Source organism: Schistocerca nitens, chromosome 5, assembly GCF_023898315.1.
Source record: "Schistocerca nitens isolate TAMUIC-IGC-003100 chromosome 5, iqSchNite1.1, whole genome shotgun sequence".
Lineage (NCBI taxonomy): Eukaryota > Metazoa > Arthropoda > Insecta > Orthoptera > Acrididae > Schistocerca > Schistocerca nitens.
The window spans coordinates 877871887-877880508 of NC_064618.1; positions in this window are offsets into that span (position 1 = coordinate 877871887).

Genomic DNA, 8622 nt, shown 5'->3' on the forward strand with positions numbered 1-8622 from the left:
TGTGATGTCTTTAGATTAGTTACGTTTAAGTAGCTCTAAATTCTATGGGACTGATGACCTCAGATGTTAAGTCCCATAGTGCTCAGAGCCATTTGAACCATTTGAATAGTGTCACACGTTATTGAGTGAGAGTGCACTGTGAGAGTACTGCGCTGTTATATGGTAACAGGGAATGTCATTTTTGCGTTTTATGTATTGGATGCACATCCAACGCATTATCTGAAAACATGTAGCTGTGCCACTACGACATTAAAGGATATGTTTACGTGTTGCGTGTTGCAGCTCCACTTTTAAAGCTCTTCTTAGTGTTGTAGAACATAACAAGGTTTCCCAAAATTGAGATAGTCCGAAAGTTACCAATAGAGATCTGGCGTGATGGTTCTTGAGACATCACAATTGGTTACCAACTTAGGACTGCATGTCCGGAAGCTGCCATTTTATTTAACCCCTGGATCTAAAACCTTGACTGTTTTGAATATCTTGAACGCTGGTAGCAACGTGATATTCAGAGTTTCTGAATTTTAAGCAGACACATGTGATGTTGAACCCCATACAGAGTAATCTATAGGAGCTAAATCTAGGAATAAAGTGTAGTTAACGAAAGTAGATGAACGAACGTAAATATGGAAGCAAAATTTCATGGAATTTCCTCAGCTGGAAAACTGCAGGACGAACTTACTATTAAATAAGCTGAACTAATAAACTTCAGAGAACGAGTGAAACAACTTTCTTTCGTACAGTTTACAGTCAACCGAAGACTCTGTAATTCCGAGCAGTGAACATCGCCGACGGAATGCAAAATGTCTGACACACAGAGTGTGTTGTGTGTGTGTGTGCGTGTGTGTGTGTGTGTGTGTGTGTGTGTGTGTGTGAGTGCTGTGGATGGTTCGCAGAAATACGGCGGCAGCTCCTCGGGTATCCCAGGTGTGTACTGGCGGCAAACTGGCGCCAGTAACGCACGAGTAAGGGGCTTCCACTTCGCCGTAAGTGGAGCACCGGCTGCTACCATGGAGGCAGTGTGTGTTACTTACGACCGGGCTGAAGTATCGAGCAACCTGTGTGAGCCAAGTTACTCTGCTGTGTGTAGCGGGTTGTGTAGTTGTTGCAACTGCGGAGAGCACCTGGCGCCGAAATACGTCTACTTCTGAGTTCTTCCTTGTTATAGAGACTGAAGATCATAATCTGAGGCACGCAAAACCAGCTTAATGAAAGCCACTTCTGGCTTCCATAGTGCTGTAGACAGTGGACATCAGCTGCCATATACTGTGGTATGGGAAAAAAAGGCTATTCTCTTACATTTATTCCTCTCGTCTGTGTTCACTGATTTAATTTATTCCCAATCGATTTGCGTGCAAGACGGCTTATTAGAATGACGAGGAACCGCCTTCTCACTCCGTCAGGCTACCGTTCGTTTCTGACGTCACTGACCGCATAAGCATAATTTTAAAGAAAAATGGTATTCAGACACCTTTCTTTAGTAAAAAAAATAAAAGACTTTTTCCGACGGAAAACGGATGCATAAAACACGCTAGAAGTGGTTCTGGCTTCAGCCCTGAAATCATCAGGTCTATCACTGGCTTATAGGCTGGTACTTAGCGGATGCTGGGGTTAGACGTGATTGCAGTTGATTGGCAACCATGAGACCGTCGGCAGGCGTGGTGTATCTTTCAGTGTCGGTAGAAGCCGAAGGCAAGGTACCCCTAGGTCCTAGCAACGTGACTAGATTAGACCAGATTCAATTTTCGGTCCGTAGACCCAAAACTGAAGTGATTCTCGTGGGTGCGAAACATGTAACATAAAAAACGTAGAATATTTGAATCTAATACTCACTTCACTGAGAATCTGTCAGGAGATTGTCAAGATATGTGAATGCGTAACAGTAAACTGCAACTGCTAATACTTACAGAATTAATAGACTCTCAGAATGAAACATAGTTATGCAGTTTTAATCAATTTATCATAAACAAATACCTAATCTTGAATGCTGTGACCAAGTGTCTTCAAAACTGTAATCTAACAGACATTTTTACTGTAGCTGGTCAAACAGCCCCTGTTATGATATTCATCTATAGAGTTGATGGGATTGCCTACCAAAAAGTGTTTCAAACTCTGTTTAAAATGCGCTTCGTCTGAAAGCAAGATTTTACTGGTTGCTGGCAATTCATTTAAAATGTGCGTTCTGGTATATTGGACCCCTTTTTGGACCAAGGCAAGGGATTTTGGATCTTCATGTAGATTGTTCTTATTTCTGATACTGATAGTATGTATTGAACTTTTGGTTGGAAATATAGAATTATTATTTGCAACAAATTCATTAAGAATTAAATGTACTGAGGGGCAGTGGTTAGAATGCCCAGTTCCTTGAACAGGTTTCTACACTTTGTTATTGAATTTACACTAGAAATCTTACTACATGCTTTTGCACTCTAAGACCTTTTGCTCAGTTTGACACGTTACCCCAAAATATGATTTGATATGACGTAATAGAATGTGAGTGAGCAAAGTCTCCAAGTTTTATTATTTTTATATCTCCTACATCTGACATCATTCGCATCGTAAATAGAGACTTGTTTAGCGAGTTTAGCAGTTCTCCAGTATGTCCTTCCCAACTGAATTTATTGTAAAGCTGTAACCCCAGAAATTTTACATTGTAAAATCTTCGATCTGCATGTCTTCATATGTTATACACATGATGGAAGGAAATCTCTCACAGGTTCTGAACTGCATATACACCGTCTTTTTAATGTTTAATGAGAGTTAATTAGCCTTAAACCATTTATTGATGTAGCCATTTCTAAATTTATACTTAACTTGCTATTTATTGCAGTGTTTCTATCATCTCAAACAAAACAAAGTTAGCATCTCGTAATGTGACAGAAGTGAGATCATTAATGTACACAAATGGGAGCAGTTGGCTCTGGATGGAACCTTGAGGAACACAATATGCAATTAATTCCAATTCAGATGAAGGCTGTCTCCTTACTCCACAGGTATTTCGCAACAACGCCATTTGTTTCTGTTAGTTACGTAAGACTGAAACCACTTTGCAGTACTGGCAGTGACACCATAATATACTAATTTACTTAAGAGAATGCTGTGATTCACACCGTCAAATGCTTTTGACAGGTCACAGAAAATGCCAGTAGTCTCGACTCTGTTATCTAACAAATTAAGTACATCCACATTGTACGTGTAAATAGCATCCTTCATATCGGAACCCTTAAGAAAGTCGAACTGTGGCTTTGACAATATATTACTTACAGTCAGATGCTTAAGAAAACGCTTAAACATTACCTTCTCAAATATTTTTGTGAAGTCCAGCAAAAGTGAAACTGGTTGATAGGTTGACGCTATCTCTTTAACCCTTTATTGTACAGAGGCTTAACATCACCATGTTTTAGTCAGTCTGGAAATGCTCTGCTGATAGAGATTGATTACAGAAATGACTTAAGATAAAACTCAACTCACACGAACACTCTTTAATTAACATCGTTGAGATATTATCCTAACCACTAGAATATGTTTTTTTTAAGGATTTTATGATGGATACTACTTCATTAGCGGAGGCGACTGTTTTTGGGAGAAGTGATTTTACTGAAGATATTTGTAGAGACTGGTCTCAGATATTCGATTGCATTGTTTGCTGAACCTGATAAGCTGTCAGTAACAGAACAAAGTACTCCTTTAAGAGATGTGCAACGCAATTTGTACTTCTTACAAATGTTTCATTTATTTTTAGAGTTACCTGTTCCTCTTCCTTTATGTCCCCGCCTGCTGCCGTCTGCACAATATGCCACATAGTTTTCATTTTGTTGCCTGATGTAATTATCTTTTTCTCAGGGTGAAGTTGCTTAGATTTGGGGAACACTTGCTTCAGTATTATGCAGTATTCTTAGGAATACATTACAATGCTAACATCAGAGCTGTTCCTAGATAGTTCCTTTTTGTCCCATATGATATCATTATTACTTGTGTGATCTATGGTTTACTTCTAGAGTTCTGTTTAGTCTGAGTTTGCTTTAGGGGAACGCAATTTCAAATGAGGAAGTAACTCTATTAATGAATGCTTTGTAATTTCCATTTGAGTCATAAGTGTTGTAAACATCGATCCAGTTCATGTCTTTGAGCAGTCTCCTAAATTTCTCTACTTTTGACTACTTTATTACTTTCAATAAATTTTATATCCTGACAAATTGCAACTTTTAACATAAGATGCTGCATATCATGATCATATAGCCCATTTACTATTGGTTTTGTGGTATGACTTTTTTCCATAGATTTGTCTACAAAGATAATATCAACAACAGTCTCAGACCATTTACAAACTATAAATGCAAAATTCATAGTAAGAATTAAACAGTGTTACTGATTGCAATAATTGTTCATTGACTGCACGTTTCAATAACTTCACGTTAGAATCTCCAGCAACCAGTATTTACTTGTTTTTCTCTGTGAGGTGGGACAACAGAGCATCCAAACTTTTTACAAAGAGGTTGAAGTTTCCTGAAGGTGCTCTCTACACACTTATTATTATAGAGGCCTTATTATGAAAGAATAGTTTTGTTGCACAAGTTTCTAAGTGCTGCTCTGAGGTAAATTTATTAATATCAGTATTCTTGAAATTAAAAAAACTTTTTGACAAATGTGGCAATTCCTCCTTTCTCCATATTTTCTCTGTGGAAGCAAGAGGCTAATTTAAATGCTGTAACGTTTGACATACCTATACCAGTGGTTACATGATGTCCAAAGAGCCAGATTATATCAACTGGTTTGCTCAACTCTAATACTGCAATACAATTAAGCATCTCATTAAGCTTACCCGTCAATCCTTATTCTGATGCAATACGGATAATTGATTTTGTGCTCTCGCTGATTTGCAACTGGATGAATCTAATTTTTCTGTCAATTTCTGAGCATCTCCTGTTTCAATTAGGGGCTGCTTGCATGAATCGTGTATATTAAAATTTTCTTCCTGGCTGCCTGTTCTATCAATGTCAATGTATTTTTGAACCTGTCTATGAACATTTTTTGCTTCTGCCCTACCTGCTCTGAAAGAAGATGCTGTTCTGCCACTTGTAACCACTGGTACTTTACCGCCTGTGATAGGCACCTTAAGGTATTTGTCATTAGCCGTGACAGTTTTCCCTTCCTTTTTCTGTTGAGGTGAAGGCCATTCCTAGTATAGTCCCGCCTACTGAGAAAGTCTACAGGAACAACACGAATATGAGGCCCCATCCGTGATGCAAGCAGCTGTTCTTCCTCTAAATTAAGGCTCCTAATAGAAGAGCTTCATTGAGGCCAGTCGTGGCGCCTACGAACTGACACAGACCCATCGCTAGTATGTCTGGTTGCTGAAGTTATCACTACCAGGTCACGCTCAGCTGAATAATTATGTCGCTGTCGATGTTGTTGCTGGCTCCACCCACTGTTACCACGGTGTCTTCGTTTGTGAGGTCTCTGCAGATTGAATCTGCATCCTTCACCACCTTACCCACACTTGCACTAGGTTTAAAAAAAGATTTGACCTAGTAACCAGACCCTAGTTCATCCGAAACAGTTAGCCAACACCTCAACCATGTGAAATACCTAACAACAAAACTTTGTTTTTTCACAACTTTTTCTGACTTGTTACTTCTCAAACACTTTCTGAAAGTTTGTTTTGTCCTGTATGCTCCTACATCTACTTGTGGCTCGTCAGTGTGACAACTTATAAAGCCTGCTTGTCACATCAACACCAATCCTGTCTGTGAAAGTCCTATTCCTACTTCTTCTATAACTTGCTGTAACTTCCCACCTCCCTTTTCCTTTCTCCCTCCTTAACCTTTCGAGATCTAGTTTTGCCGTATCTTGTTTCCCCTGAAGGGCAGAAATCTCCTCTTCCAGATCAAATAGCTTCCTACAAAACCAACAAGCCTCGTTTATTTCCCCAATTCCGACGCCACTATAGTCACCCACGTGATATAAACTGCAATAACCCTCACACCACACCCTAGCGTTGTTTATAGTAGCTCTCCTCAGTTTAGTTGTCACCTGGTCGTATTTTTGGGCTTATAGAGGACCACGATAGCGCAGCATTTGGCTGCAGCGAGAGTAAACATAGCTCGCCTCTGCGATGGACTGGTGTCAGCAACATTGCAGTCCAACCAAGCTCTCACAGGCCGCTAGCCTACCCAGTTCTCCACAGGGGGTAAAGTCTACATGAAGGGGTGTCGCCACAATAGAATTTATTGATTGTTTTTGAAATCTGCTCGATAAAAAATTTCGCACTGTACCTCTTCACTTTGATTTTTGGCTGTCTTTGAAAAATCTTCAGAGACATTTGTTAAACGAATAAGGTTCCTGAACACAACTGAATCTAAGCGTTCATGCAATTAAGGCAATGAAATTTGACTACTGATTTTCTGATTTTAACATTAGATGGGATCATTAGTTTTGTTTCCGATAGCAGTTTTCAGTTTAGTTTTTCTGGCCTTTTCTTATATGTGTTCCTGCTGGTTTATCAGTAATCTTGAAAGAGGAAGTGATGATTTGGAATTAACGACGTATTCAGTATAGAACAAGCTGGGGAAATTCAAACTTTTGGGAAGGAAATTAGTGGTGAGCTTTGTGAGAAAATGCCAAACGTTATTTGGAATTAAGTTGATGGACATAGCGAAAAAAGACGTGTATCTATCGCTTATAATATTATAGATTTTTTATGGGACAGCCATCATTCGTTTTAACTGTGACCTATTCCATTATGCCGCAACACTGTTAACTATTACGGGTACGAAGGGCTCCGTAATTGGTCTTAAGCTATGTAAGATCGAAGAGAAATGGAAAATTTACAAATGACACACATTTTCTTCGCTCTAGTGAACTTCACACTTTGTACATTGTGATGAAAAGCTACACACATATCATCGCCTTAAGCATTAAGCTTTTCATGCATTCGCTGATAAGCACGCAAATCTGACAGCAAACAACTAAATGCGCGTCATATATCTTGGCGGGCGAGTTTAGGTTCGTTCTGCGCATCTGACGTCAGAAAACACAGTCAGCCAATGAACAGAGAACGACGTTGCCAGATCTCGACTGCAGTGCAGAGCACGGACGAGTCTCCTCAGTTTTAGAAACGTTCAGTCATAAATACAGTAATAGAACAAAAGCAATGTCTTGATAGCAGACTTTCTTTTATAGAAAGTTTGAAAAAAGCATTCTTTATACCAATTGCTTCATATTCTATTAATTAATTAAACCAAACAAGCAATAAGACTCCTAATTCAGGCGATAGCAAGGAAAGGTGTTTGTTTGAATCTCACGAACTGCTTTTTCGCAATAAAGAACAGCGGTAATTGTTTATTTCCTATTGTACTTCGACGAAGCGTGAGTAATTCATAGTCATACCAACAGTGTTTATAAGTAGTTGCGTGAGGTGTTACAGTCCTTATGGAGTTACACAGTTCGATGAGCCGATGTAGCGGAACGGTTAAGGTGTTGGGCTGCCAAGTGAAAGGTTACGAGTTCAAACCTAGTGCGGTGCTTAATATTTATTTAAAAACAATATTGGAGTGCCTTACTTCACGATTTTTATTCGTTTGAATGAAATTTCTAGTGCTTTGCCTCTTCATTAACTTTTCCGCTGCTGCAGACACGTGCTCCCCGCATTCCGCGCTGTGCGCGATTTTGCCATCACTGCACTTCTCGCCTGTGCAGACACATGGTGTTCCCACTGCTTTGACATACTTATCATTCGATTTCATAAAAACTACTTGGCCAAAAAATTTGATTTTTACACGTCTCCTTGACTGATACCTTCCCCCCATAAATGACTTAATTTTGTTTTGATGTGTAGCATTAAATGTAGTAAACCATTGCACGAAATTTTGAAGAGTTTGCAGAGGTAAAAGTCCATAGCGTATACTTTCCGTATGGTCGATTTTAGTTGCCACGATGTTGAGAATGAAATGTGGACAAGATACCTAAATTTCATATAATATTTACTGTATAACAATATCTCATTTAATTTAAGTAGCACATAGGTGTCGTATGTAATATTGAGAAATATTCCGTCTTTCGCGACTGTAATTAAAAGTTTTATTTACACAGGGCGCGTTTGGCTTTATTTTAAAGTGAAAGGTGAAAAGGTATGGCACATACACAATGGTATTCATGTTCTATTTCTTGTTTTTGTTCCACAGTCGCAGTTTTACCAATGGTATCGAAATATATCCCTCTTCTGCAACTGTAATAAGCGACTTATTTAGACCAGACGCGTTTCTCTCTTTTGAAGCATCATAAGAGGACTGTATTTTGTGTCCTCCATTGCCAAGTCACCTTTCGTAGTTTTGTGCTGCGGTAGCACAATATTCAACGTTTGTGTTGGCTCATCAGTGTTTAAATGCTGTTTGTGTGTGCCACACACAAAATTATATTTGACATAGCTCTGAGCACTTCACTGACAGACGGTATATTCAAGTCCTAATGTTTTTGTAAGTCCACAGATTTGTTTAATGTATTTTGTCTACTTCCTTTTGATTGACTGAAGTGCTTTAAAATAAAGCCAAACGTGCCCAGTGTAAGTAAAACTTTTGTTACAGTCGCGAAAGGTGGAATATTTCTGAATATTACACACGACACTTA